Below are 14,040 nucleotides of genomic sequence, written 5' to 3' on the forward strand. Positions count from 1 at the left end.
GAAGATGGACCTCTGGAAGTGCAGGGGACAGTTGGTGGGGATGAGAATGAGGGGGGGGGGGGGGGGGGGTCGTGGTAGGGAGGATTACGGAGGATGGAAGTAAACATGAGGTGGAGGTCATTGAGCTGCAGGAACAGGGTGGAAGGCCTGGGATCAGTGTGGATGAGATGATTGGGCAGGAGGAAGGTGGGACTGTTGGAGGAACGGGGTCAAAGGACTCAGGTGGGGGGGTCAGGGTGGAGGAAGTAGAGGATATTGACATGGAGGAGGGAGACGACGGGATGATGGTTGTTAGGCAGAAGAGGAAGCTAGAAATAGTTGAGTTGTCAAGCTCTCAAGCTAAGAAGGCAGATGTGAAGGAAGTACTCAGCGGTACACAGTGCTCACAAGAGAGTATATGGTCGGAGATGGGCGCTGATGAGGATGATGAGGAATTTGAGGGCGATGCAGCTAATACAGGCATTGAGGGCTATTCATTGGAGAAAATGAAAGGTTTTTTTACAGGCGACAAAAAATAGGAGGGGAGTAGAGGTACTTGATTATTTTCCTGACAAGGCGTTGTTTATTGTGTCAGCGAGGAAAAATATGAGGTTTCAAGGAGATGGTCGTTTTGTTGAAACAGAGATGTACAGGATGAGAAAATGTTTACAGAAGGTACAGCGGGACCCCAGTAAGGGTGAGGACGGAGTGGACTCAGTGTAGTTTTGTTGTTTTTTGTTTTTTTTTGTTTTTTATTTATTTTATTTATTCTTAATAGGGGGTGATTTTAGAGTGGTTTTTGTTTGGTTTGTTGTATGGGGCAAGGGACATGGAGAGAGTGTTTTTTTTTGCTCCTTGACCTCACTGTTTTTCTTATCTCAGGTCCCAATTGAAAGGACTGGTGTGTTGTCAATTGGGGATGGACATTTTAAGGTGTCCCTTTACCGGTTGAGGTTTTTGGTACGGGGGTTAAGAAGGACCTCAACAAAGAAAATGATGATGGGGGGGGAATTGGTATAGTTTTGTTGTTTTGGTGATTTTGTTCACGTGGGTGTTTTACTATTTTTTTTTTATGAGCAGTAATTTTAGAGTGGCCACGTTGAATTTGAATGGGGCAAGGGACATAAAGAAAAGAGCTCTGTTGTATGAAATGATCAAAGTGAAAAGCATTGATGTTATGTTTGTGCAGGAAACACATAGTGATATGTCAAATGAAACAGACTGGAATGCAGAATGGAAGGGTGAGGTGTTTTTAAACTCCCTGACCTCAGTGAGTGGGGGGATTGGCATTTTATTTTTAAAACGGTTTGTACCTTTGTCTTTTGATATACAGTCGAAAGTGGGGGGAGACTGATGGTAGTAACAGCCAAGTTTGAAAGGCGTACTATGGTTTTTATTAATATTTATGCGCCCGTGGTTGGTTCAGAGAGAGCTTTGTTTTTAAATGAGCTCAATGACACTCTGAGGAGTTGTAATTCTGATGATTTTTTATTTCTGGGTGGTGATTTTAATTGCACTCAGAATAATTTTTTAGACAGGAACCATTTTGAACCTCACAGAGAATCGCAGAGGATTTTAAATCGAATAGTAGAGACGCATGATCTTGTGGACATTTGGAGAAGGTTAAATGACAAGAGACAGTATACTTGGACTCATGTTAGAGAAAATGTTATTTCTTTAGCTAGGTTGGATAGGTTTTATTGTTTTAAACATCATTGTGGAGTTGTTAAGATGTGTAAAATTATGCCGGTGGGTTTTACTGATCATTCGTTGGTTTTAAGTGATGTTTTTTATTTCAAGGGTAAAACCAAAGAGTGCTTATTGGCATTTTAACTCCACATTGCTGTGTGATGTTAATTTTAAGGAGACTTTTATTTTTTTTGGAAAAGGTTTAGGGGTGAAAAAGAGGATTTTTCGTCCCTGAGGCAGTGGTGGGACTGGGGGAAAGTTCAAATTAAACAGTTGTGTCAGCAATACACTCTTAATGTCACACGGGGCATTACAAGGTCAATGAGGGATCTAGAGGCTGAGATTGAGGGCCTTCAGAAGATGTTTGAGCCCATACGGAGTCAGGGATATTTTGAGGTTCTAAAATCCAAGAAAAATATGCTTAAGGATCTGCTAGGCATGCAGGCACAGGGTGCATTGGTTCGGTCGAGGTTCCAAAGTGCTAACTTGATGGATGCACCTTCCAGTTTTTTTTTTGGTATGGAAAAGAAGAATGGGCATAGACGTTTTCTGCACACTTTGCGTACGGCTGAAGGACGAGAGCTAATAGAGGACGGAGAGATTCGGCATGAAGCTGTGAGTTTTTATTCACGGTTGTATAAGAGTGAATATAAGGAGAATGAACCGTTGTTTGCTTCTTTTTGTGAGGGGCTTCCAAAGATCTCTGAGGAAGAGAATACCGGTCTTGGGGACCCTCTGGGTCTGAATGAACTATACAATGCACTGCAGGGAATGGAGGGGGGGAAAGCCCCTGGCATTGATGGACTGACCATTGAATTTTACAAAGCTTTCTGGGAGGAGATGGGTGAAGATCTGCTGGAGGTGCTCAATGAGAGTTTTGAGGAAATGTCATTGCCTTTGAGCTGCAGGAGAGCGGTGATAACTTTGTTACCCAAGAAAGGAGATCTGCAAGACATTAAGAACTGGCGGCCTGTTGCGATTCTCTGCACGGATTACAAGCTTCTGTCGAAAGCCCTGGCCAACAGACTCAGGGAGGTGATTGGGGAAATCATACATAAGGATCAAACCTACTGTGTGCCTGGCAGATCCATTACAGACAATGTGTCTCTAGTTAGGGATGTTTTGGATGTCTCTAGTTCTTTGGGTTTAGATGTTGGTTTTATTTCATTGGACCAAGAAAAAGCTTTTGACAGGGTTGAGCACCTCTATCTTTGGAAGATTTTGGAGTGTTTTGGTCTCAACCCGGGTCTTATAGCTATGATCAAAGTTTTGTACCGGGACATTGAGAGTGTATTGAAGATAAATGGGGGGTTGAGTGCTCCGTTCATTGTAGAACGTGGGGTTAGGCAAGGGTGTCCTTTGTCTGGAATGTTGTACGCTATTTCAATTGAACCTCTACTGTGTAGGATACGGGCTGGAATCTCCGGTCTGGTTTTACCAGGTTTGAAAAATGCGCAGATTTTATCTGCATATGCTGATGATGTTTTAATCCTGGTCACACATCAAAAGGATGTTAATGTTCTAGGGGAATGTGTTAGTGATTTTAGTTTTTTAACAATGGCAAGGGTAAATTGGGGAAAGAGCGAGGCTTTAGCAGTAGGGAAGTGGTCTGGTGGTTTACCAGTCTTGTCAGGGGGCTTAAGATGGAAAAGAGGGGGTATCAAGTATCTGAGAATTTTTTTAGGTGATGAGGTAACAGTAAAGAAGAATTGGGAAGAGATAATGGAAAAGATGAAAGGAAGAGTAGATAAATGGAAGTGGTTGTTACCAAAGATGTCCTACAGAGGAAGGGTGTTGATAATAAACAATTTGGTAGCCTCTGTACTATGGCATCGTTTGGCCTGTATGGAGCCACCTAGTGGATTGTTAAAAAGCGTACAAGCTATTCTAGTGGATTTTTTTTGGGACAAGTTACACTGGGTACCTCAAGCTGTTCTGTTTTTGCCTAAGGATGAGGGGGGGCAAGGGTTAATACATTTAGAGAGTAGGATGGCTACTTTCCGTCTTCAGTTTGTACAAAAGTACCTCACTTATGCAGGTAATATTCTAGTGTGGAGGAATGTTGCAAGTGTGATTTTAAGGAGGGCAAATGGTTTCGGTGTTGATGCTGGTTTGTTTTTAATGGATGGTCGTGTGTTAAGTTTGTCAGAACTGTCTCCATTTTACAAAGGGGTTTTTAAAGCATGGAATTTATTTAAAAGTGTCTGAATCTGCTCTTTCATTGTATTGGTTGTTGGGAGAACCTCTTGTTGGAGGGGCAAGATTGGATGTTACGGACAGTTCGACACCAGGACTCAGACATATACTGTGCAAAAACGGTATACTCACGCTGGGGAAAATCGTGGATATAGCTGGGCCAAGGTTAGAGGATGGTCATGCTGTGGCTAAACTGCTGGGTCTGAACTCAGTTCGAAAAATGGATTATATTTTAAAACGGTGGGCTGAAAGACTGTCGTCGGAAGATTTCGAACTTTTGAGGATGTACTGTGCGGGGGAGGAGATCCCAGATGAAGAGGACCCTTTTCCTGAAGTGGAACTTTATACTGATATTAATGGTTGTTCTGGATGCCTTTTGGATGAAACAGGTTCGAAAGGACTGGATTTTTATACTGTCGGTGGTAAAGTTATTTACAACTGTTGTGTTAAAGCTCTCAACGCGGGAAAGCTAAATGGGAGAGAGGACTCTGTGTGGAGAAAACATTTTGATGTGGACTGTGTTTTAAGTCCGGGATGGAGAGCTTTGTATAAACTCCCATCAAAAAAAAGGACGGGGGATTTACAGTGGAGGATTCTCCATGGTGCTGTTGCTGTAAATGCTTTTATTTCGGTTGTGAATCCTAATGTTTCAAATGAATGTCCTTTCTGTGGTTGTGTGGAAAATATTTTCCATTGTTCCATTGAGTGTGGGAGGCTTGAGTTTTTATTTGATACATTAAGAATCCTGTTTTTGTCTTTTAACGTGGAGTGGTCCAAGGCTGTTTTTATATTTGGAGCTGGGTACAGAAGAAGCAATGGTTTTAAGTGGAAACTGTTAAATTTCCTGCTGGGTGAAGCAAAATTGGCAATTTACCTTACAAGAAAGAGCAAAATCGAGGGTGAAGTGTTTCAGGAGTTGACCAGTGTGTTTTCAGCATTGGTAAGGGCAAGGGTATGGATAGATTTTAGGTTCTATAAGGAGATGAAAAATGTAGATACTTTTGTGGAACAGTGGTGTTATGAGGAGGTTATTTGCTCGGTGGTGGATGACGTTTTGGCCTTCTGTGATGTTTTCATGTGAATGTACCATAGGTATTTTTTTTTGTGTGGTTACATGGTTGTGTTGTTGGAGTTTGTGGTTGTTTTCTTTTCTCTCGTTTTTGGTTTTGTTGAGGTGTGAGTTTTTTGTTTTGTTTTTGGTTGTTTAAAGTGTAGTATTGGTGTGTAAATAAATAAAGTTTTTTTATAAAATCAAAAATCTCTCTCTTTCTCTTCCTCTCTTTCTTTCTTTCTCTCTCTCTCTCTCTCTCTCTCTCTCTCTCTCTCTGTGCGCATGCGTGTGGATGGCGGAGCGGGTGGATTGAGTGTGGGTGCTGCTGAGCGGAACGAGTGAGTCTTTTCTAAACATTTCCTGTCTTTATGTTGTTTGTCAAATTGTGAATTAGACTGGGTTTTAATTCGACTGGTTGTGTGTTAATGGTGGGCTGATAGCGTTGTCAGTGTTCGCTTTGGCAGCTGACTGCTGTCGCGGCGGCATGGATTTCGCGAAATTAACTAGGAAACATGGGTTTAAAGTCGCGCCGGCTTTTCCGTGTTCGGTAGAAGACTGTAGTCTAGCGGTAGCGGGGAAAGTGGGAGCTGCGGCCGTTAAGTCAGCGGCCCGTATGAATGGGGGGATTATAATATTCCTGGATGATTTGACTAAAGTTAATCAACTGGTAATGGACGGTTTGGTCATACATGGTACTTTTGTATCTGTGTTGCCGCTCACAACTCCGGCAAAAAAGGTGTCATTGGCAAACGTTCCTCCGTTGGTGAGCAATGATCTGATATTGAGGGAACTCGCAAGGTTTGGAAAAGTGGTGGCCCCGTTGAAAAAAATGTCTTCAGGTTTCAAGGCACCGGAACTGAAGCATGTGGTTTCTCACCGAAGGCAGACGTTCATTGTAATGAACAGACGTGATGATGAGTTAGATCTTAATTTTAAAGTAGTAATAGACGGGTTTGAGTACATTATTTTTGCGACAACGCAAAACATGCGCTGTTTTGCGTGTGGAAAAGAGGGGCATCAAAGACAAGCGTGCCCTGGGGAGGGGCCGAGTAGGGGGGAAAATGATGGGGAAGGTGCGAGGACGAAAGGAAGAACAGCTTGGGGTGGGAATCGAAGGGTTGAGGGGGGGGGGGGGCAGGGGATGAGGGGTAGTGGGGAGGTTTCTGAGAAGGTTTTTGTACCGGATAGAAGTGATAAGGGAATGGAGGGGGTGGTTTCGGCGGGGATTGTAACACGGGGAAAGAATGGTGGAGATGGTACGGTGGGGGGGGGGGGGGGGGGGGTGGTAGTAGGAGCTTGTGTAAATCAAGACGTGTTGGATAGCCAGGTGAGGGGTGGAATTGTTGACACAAGAGGGACAGATGGACCTGTTGAAGAACTGAGGCCAGATGCTGGGGATGAAAATGAGGGGGGGGGGGGGGGGGGTCGTGGCAGGAGGGATTGCAGAGGTGGCAAGGGGACCTGTTGTAATATATGGGGCAGATGGTCCTGTTGATTTACTAAGGACAGTTGCTGGGGATGAAAATTAGGGGGGGGGGGGTCGTGGCAGGAAGGATTACGGAGGTGGAGGGTGGATCTGTTGAGACACAAGGGACAGGAAAAGGGGATGAGGATGAGGGGGGGGGGTGGTGGCAGGGAGGTTTTCGGATGAGGGGAGTGTGCCTGGGGGGGCTGTAGCTATTGAGGGAGCAGGGTCAGAGGACTCAGTTGTGGGGGTCAGGGTGGAGGGAGTGGAGGATATTGATATGGAAGAGGGGGACGGGGGGGTAGAGGTGTTTAGGCAGAAGAGAAAGGGTGGAGTAATTGGGTTGTCAAGATCACAAGCTAAGAAGTCAGGTGTGACGGAAGAACTCGGCAGCACACAGAGTACACAAGGGAAGTCATGGGGGGAGACGGTTTGGGATGACAGTGAGGAATATGGGAGCGATGATTCTTCAGAGGGTGCTGCCTATTCATTGGGTGCGATGAAACTGTTTTTACAGGTGACAAAGAACAGGAAGGGGGTGGAGGTGGACATTTTTTTTTTAGATATGGATTTGTTTGTTTTGAATGCAAAGAAACATATGAGGTTTAAAGGAGAAGGTCGTTTTGTTGACACAGATTTATACAGGTTGAGGAAGGTTGTGCAGAAGGTACTGAAGGGCCCCAGTATGGTGGGGGACGGAGTGGAATCAGTGTAGTGTTTTTTTTTTAGTTTTTTTGGTTTTCTTGTTTCACTTTTTGTTTTCTTCCATATGAGAGTTTTTGTATTGACGGGACTGGTGTGTTGTCACTTAGGACTGGACGTTTCATGGTGTCCTGATGCTGAGGCCTGGAGGCTGAGACTTTTGTTGATCATCTCATGTACTCGTATGCATTTGTGGAACTTTGTGAAAACTGGGAGTATGGAGGATTCAGAGACAGGAGCGGAGCGTATCGTTTTCGTGCCCGATGGGAAGGCCACGTCGGACTCCTTCGGCAAACCTTTCTTCAGAGTTGTCATGGGGGATGTTGTCTCTGCCGTCCTTTTATGTTACCGGCACCGTTACCTTGTTCAAGGGTTGGAAGGTATGACTGTGGGGCTCGACACGTTCTACGGCGGTATAGACATTTTACTGGCTCAGCCTGGAAGGGTGATGGTAAAGAGGACTTTGCTGGTTATTTTCTACCCTATGTTCGGAATGGGTTTCATCAGGGTTTTGAGCTCGCGACTCGGACTGCTCGATGGGAAGTCACTGGGGGCTGCCAGTCTCCGCACGGGGGTGTGGGAGGTGAGGTTGGAGCGGCATCTGAACCAGGAAGGAAAAGGCGGCCTCGGACAGGGAGGCGAGGGTTACAAACTGTCTACTGAGGATGTCGGTCCAGAGTGCATCTCGGTCCCCCTGCTCTGGTTTCGGCCCCTGACATCATCGAGGCCATATGATATACTACTGGTGGACGGTAGGAGCATACGTGATAAGGCTGAAGGAGGAGGGTCGGCTGACGAAGCGGCCCGTTTTATCCAAGAGATGGGTGTTGACTGGAGTCTGTCAGACACGCACAAAGGCCTGTTGTGTTGTACCAAAAGGGGAAAGGTGAAGACAGAGACGCTCTTCTCGGGACTAAAGTTTCTACAGTGCCTCTCCAGTGTCTCTCTCGTTGATACACCCAGACTTTTGGATCGTTTAGAGTTTTTTTTCCCCCCTCCATATGGGGGAAAAAGTTCTAAGTGACAATTTGGTTCAGTTTGAGAAGTGTTGTCCCTAATTGATTGGTTTTTTGTGTTTTTTTTCTTCTTTTTTTTGTGTTTTTTTGTTGTTGTTTTGTTTGTTTGTTTGTTTGTTTTTTTTGTTTGAGTTGTAGAGTATTTTAATGTTGAATGTTTATGTTGCATCTTGTGTAGTTTTTAGTAAAGAATAAAGTTTTTTATAAAATCAAAATCTCTCTCTCTCTGTCTGTATCTCCCTCTATCTCTTCTTTCTTTCTTTCTTTCTTTCTTTCTTTCTTTCTTTCTTTCTTTCTTTCTTTCTTTCTTTCTTTCTTTCTTTCTTTCTTTCTTTCTTTCTTTCTTTCTTTCTTTCTTTCTTTCTTTCTTTCTCTCTCTCTCTCTCTCTCTGTCTGTATCTCCCTCTATCTCTTCTTTCTTTCTTTCTTTCTTTCTTTCTTTCTTTCTTTCTTTCTTTCTCTCTCCCTCTCTCTGTCTGTATCTCCCTCTATCTCTTCTTTCTTTCTTTCTTTCTTTCTTTCTTTCTTTCTTTCTTTCTTTCTTTCTTTCTTTCTTTCTTTCTTTCTTTCTTTCTTTCTTTCTTTCTTTCTTTCTTTCTTTCTTTCTTTCTTTCTTTCTTTCTTTCTTTCTTTCTTTCTTTCTTTCTCTCTCTCTGGGGCCAGCTGGGGCTGGTCGGCAAGAGACCAGGCGCGCAGGATGGCTGATTTGAACAAATTGAGTAGGAAACACGGCATTAAGATTGGCACCGTGTTCCCCTGCTCAGTTGAAGAGGTTAGTTTAGCGGCAGGTAAAGTTGTTGGTTACAACAGTATTAAGTCTGCAGGGAAAATGAATAGCGCTGTGGTAATCTTCCTAGATCGAGTTGAGAAAGTGAATGCAGCAATTGAACGCGGTATTATTGTTCGGGACCTGCACGTTCCCGTGTTGCCACTTGCGCAACCGTCAACTAAAATCACGTTGTCTAATGTACCACCATTCATCTGTGATGAGTTTCTGATAAAAGAGCTGTCCAGACATGGAAAGATAGTCTCTCCCATTAAGAAGGTGCTTACAGGATGCAAATCACCTTTGTTGAAACATGTTGTTTCTCATAGACGTTTTTTGTATATGATTCTGAATAACAGGAATGATGAGTTCAACATGAGATTCCATGTTAAAGTGGAAGATTTTGATTATGTATTGTTTGCATCATCAGAGACCATGAAGTGCTTTGGGTGTGGGTGGGGGGGGGGGGCATGTAATTAAAGCATGCCCTAAGAAGCAAGCTCAATAAGCGCATGCAGACCTTGGGGAGGGAACTAGTGGGCAAGGAGGAGAACCGTCAAATAATGAGACTGTGGTTTTAGAAATTAGTGGTAGGGGACAGTCAAGAGTGGCTAGGAAAGAACCAGCTGCTGTAGACGGGGCTACAGTTGAGATACAAGCAGAGGTGGCCAGGGATAAACCAGCTGAGACAGACAGGGCTGCAGGGGAGCTACAGGAAGAATTGGCCAGGGTTAAACCGGCTGCTGCAGAAAGTGCTACAGGGGAGCTACAGACAGAAGTGGCCAGGGTTGAACCAGCTACTGCAGAAAGTGCTACAGGGGAGCTACAGACTGAAGTGGCCAGGGTTGAACCAGCTACTGCAGAAAGTGCTACAGGGGAGCTACAGACGGAAGTGGCCAGGGTTGAACCAGCTACTGCAGAGGGTGCTACAGGGGAGCTACAGATAGAAGTGGCCAGTTTTAAACCAGCTGCTGCTGAAAGTGCTACAGGGGAGCTACAGACAGAAGTGGTTGGGGTTAAAGAAGCGGCTGTAGACAGTGCTACAGTTGAGATACAAACAGAGGTGGCCAGGGATAATCCAGCTGAGACTGACAGTGCTAAAGGTGAGCTACAGGAAGAAGGGGCCTGTGAGAAACAGACAGACAGTACTACAAGTGAGATGCAGGTAGAAGGGGCCTGTGTGAAACAGACAGACAGGGCTACAGGAGAACTGCAGCTGGAAGGGGCCTCGGAGAAACAAACATACAGTGCTGCTGTGTCTGGGGGGAAAACACAGGAGAGTAGCAGTGGTTTGTGTGGAAGCAGTGCGGGAGTTAATGACCAGACTAATGAGGTGGAAATGGAAGATGAGGCTGTTTCACAATCTGCACCTCATAAACGCAAAGGAATGACTTCACAGTCAGACCAGAGTGATAGTGAGGAGTATGAGTCAGATGGTAGTGACATGTCTGAGTTAAAGAAGTCACAAAACAGAAAATCACTGTCAGTCAAAACCATCAAAACTTTGCTACAGGAAACAAAGAATGTTCGGGGCTTCAAAATAGAGGAACATATTCCTGATACAGAGGCTTTCTATACGTCTGTCAGGTTTCACATGGGAAATAACAGCTTTACTAAGCAGGAAGTGTATAGACTAAGGAAATTACTGCCAAAGGTCAGAAAACAAATTTATGAAAGGAAAACAAGTGGCAACTTTTAATTTATTGTTATTGTGCGTTTTAGTCACTCCTCTTCTCTCCATGGAACATTTTAAGGTTGGAACTTTGAACTTGAATGGGGCAAGAGATGTGAGAAAACGTGCAACGCTGTTTGAACTGGTCAAGTTAAAACACATTGATGTTCTTTTTATGCAGGAGACACACAGTGATAAGGTGAATGAGGTGGAATGGAGGAAAGAATGGGAAGGTGATTTAGTGTTGAGTCATAATACTACAATTAGTAGTGGAGTTGGTTTTTTATTCTCAAAACGTTTTATTCCTGCTTCCTATACTGTAGAACATGTTGTAGAGGGTAGGTTCATTGTAGTGAAAGCACATTTTGAAACATTTAATGTGGTTTTATTGAATATTTATGCTCCTTCTAAAGGGCCTGAAAGAAAGGCTTTTTTAGATATAGTGTGTACTAAATTGTACGATTTTAGTCCGGATGATTTCTTATTTTTTTCTGGAGACTTCAATTGCACAGAGAATAACAGTTTAGACAGGAATCATAATGAACCCTATCCAGCTTCTCAAAGTGCATTAAGAAAGCTTGTACACACACACGGCTTGGTTGATGTGTGGAGGAGGTTTCATGGGAATGAGCGCCAGTATACATGGTCTCATTGTAGGGATAATGTTGTCTCCTTAGCTAGACTTGACCGTTTTTATTGTTTTAAACATCATTTTAATGTTTTTAAAATGTGTAAAATATTGCCTGTTGGTTTTACAGACCATTCATTGGTAATGTGCAATGTCTTTATTAAAAATCTGGTGCCTAGAAGTGCGTATTGGCATTTTAATTCAGCTTTGCTCCATGAAAAGGATTTTAGGGATGTTTTTAGTTTTTTTTGGGTCCTGTTTAGGAGTAGGAAGAATGAGTTCTCTTCTCTTAGGCAGTGGTGGGACTGTGGCAAAGTATAAATTAAAATGCTTTGTCAACAACACACTCTCAATGTAACTAGAGACATCACTACCTCCATGAGAGATTTGGAGACTGAGATAGTGGACCTTGAGAAAATGTTTGGGTCCACAGGAAATCAAGGACAGTTTGAAGTCCTTAATAAAAAAAAATGGCTTTAGCTGACCTGCTAGGTGTGAAGGCTCAAGGAGCTTTGTTAAGGTCTAGATTTATGAATGTCAATGCTATGGATGTGCCATAGCATAGAGTTTTATTCTGCTTTGTATAGCAGTAAGTACACTGACAATGATGTCCTTCTACAGTCTTTTTGTTAAGGATTGCCCACAGTATCACGGGAGTCGAATGTGCTGCTGGAAAGACCTTTGGACTCGTCAGAGCTCTATTCTGCCTTACAGAGCATGGGTGGCGGGAAAGCCCCTGGTATTGACGGTTTGACGAAAGCCTTTTGGGACATTGTGAAAGACGACCTTCTCGAGGTATTCAATGAAAGTCTGGCTGAGGGTGCGTTGTCGCTTTCGTGTCGCAGGGCAGTGATAACCTTACTGCCAAAAAAGGGGACTTTGCAGGACATAAGGAATTGGAGGCCTGTGTCAATATTATGCAGTGAATATAAGATTTTGTCAAAGACCTTAGCAAACTGTCTGAGAGAAGTGATGGATCAGATCATACATCGTGATCAGACGTATTGTGTACCTGGCAGGTCAATATTAGATAATGTATATTTAATTCGTGATGTTTTGGGTGTCTCTGATTCATTGGAATTGAATACTGCTCTTATTTCAATAGATCAGGAGAAAGCATTTGACCGCGTTGAGCACAATTATCTCTGGAGTGTTATGAAGAGTTTTGGGTTCAGCGATGGTCTCATTGCTATGGTGAAAGTTTTGTATCAGAACATTGAGAGTGTGTTAAAATTCAATGGTTCTCTATGTGCTCCTTTTGAGGTACAGAGGGGTATTAGGCAAGGCTGCGCTCTCTCTGGCATGTTATATGCAATTTCATTGGAACCCATGTTACAATCATTGAGAAATGAGATGAGGGGGTTAGCTATACCTGGGTTCCAAGATAACATTGTTTTGTCAGCTTATGCTGATGATGTAGTTGTTTTTGTAAAAAATCAAAACGATGTAAATATATTGGAAAGAATTGCTGACAGTTTTAGGGCTGTGTCTTCTGCCAAAATAAATTGGAGGAAGAGTGAGGCGTTAGCTGTGGGAAACTGGCATAGTAGATTACCTGTGTTACCTCAAAACATGATCTGGAAAAGGGATGGTTTTAAATATTTGGGGCTATACCTTGGGAATGACACGATTGTACAGAAAAATTGGGAGAATGTGGTGGAGAAAGTAGAAGGAAGGCTGTTTAAGTGGAGATGGCTGTTGCCTCAGATTTCCTATAGAGGCAGAGTCCTGATAATAAATAACCTTGTGGCTTCTACCTTGTGGCATAAGCTGGCATGTGTGGAGCCTCCTTCAGGCATGTTGGTGCGGTTGCAGGCAAAGATGGTTGATTTCTTTTGGGATCGCCTGCACTGGGTTCCTCAGAGTGTTTTGTTTTTGCCCAGAGAAGAGGGAGGGCAAGGCCTGGTTCATTTAGCGAGTAGGACAGCGACTTTGAGGCTACAGTTCATACAGCGATATCTGTTAGGACCAAGAGATTTAGTTTGGAGAGAAGTTGCCTCTTTTATTCTTCGATAAGTAAATAATCTTGGACTTGATGTATCTTTGTTTTTAACAGACCCGACGACTTTAAGGTTAAATGCACTTCCTCCTTTTTATCAGGGGGTTTTTAAATGTTGGCCACTTTTCAAGTGCACAAGGAATACTTCTATTAAATCGTTGCACTGGTTACTTGAGGAGCCTCTTGTTCACGGTGCAAGGATGGATATAGGCGACTGTGCAAATCCTGGGCTGACTGGACTGCTGTGTGCTGCCGAAGTGGTACGCCTGAGACGGCTGGCAGACACAGCAGGACCAGAGTTAAAGGATGCTCAGGCTGTGTGTTTGTTATTGGGCCTGAGGTCACAGCGCTACGCAACCAGGGTGCTGGATCTCTGGAGACAGAGGTTGACTGTTGAGGAGCTGGGCATGCTTAGATTATACAGCAGTGGAGCTTTAAAACCGGATAAACAGGATGAGTTTCCAAATATCTACCTGAGCCCTGTACTGGGAGAAATGTCTGGTCCTCTACTTTTTGTAAAGGGTTCAGCTTTTTACAAAATGGATAGGAAATCGTGGTACAGAAACTGTGTCAAAGTAATTAATAAGAAATGGCTAAACAACAGAGTGGACACTGTATGGAGGAGTAGGCTGTGTGCAAGTAATGACACTCAACCTGTGTGGAGAGTTTTATATAAACCTCCTTTAAAAAAACAAACGGCTGACCTTCAGTGGAGGATTCTGCATGGTGCTGTGGCAGTGAACGCTTTTGTTTCCATCATCAACCCAGAGGTGGATAATAAATGTCCTTTCTGTGGGTTGACTGAGACTGTTTTTCATGCGTTTTTAGAGTGTAACAGGCTTTTAGGGCTGTTTGAGCTGCTCACCGACGTTTTTAG

This window comes from Notolepis coatsorum, assembly GCF_963971535.1.
Source record: "Notolepis coatsorum genome assembly, chromosome: 3".
NCBI classification, from domain to species: domain Eukaryota; kingdom Metazoa; phylum Chordata; class Actinopteri; order Aulopiformes; family Paralepididae; genus Notolepis; species Notolepis coatsorum.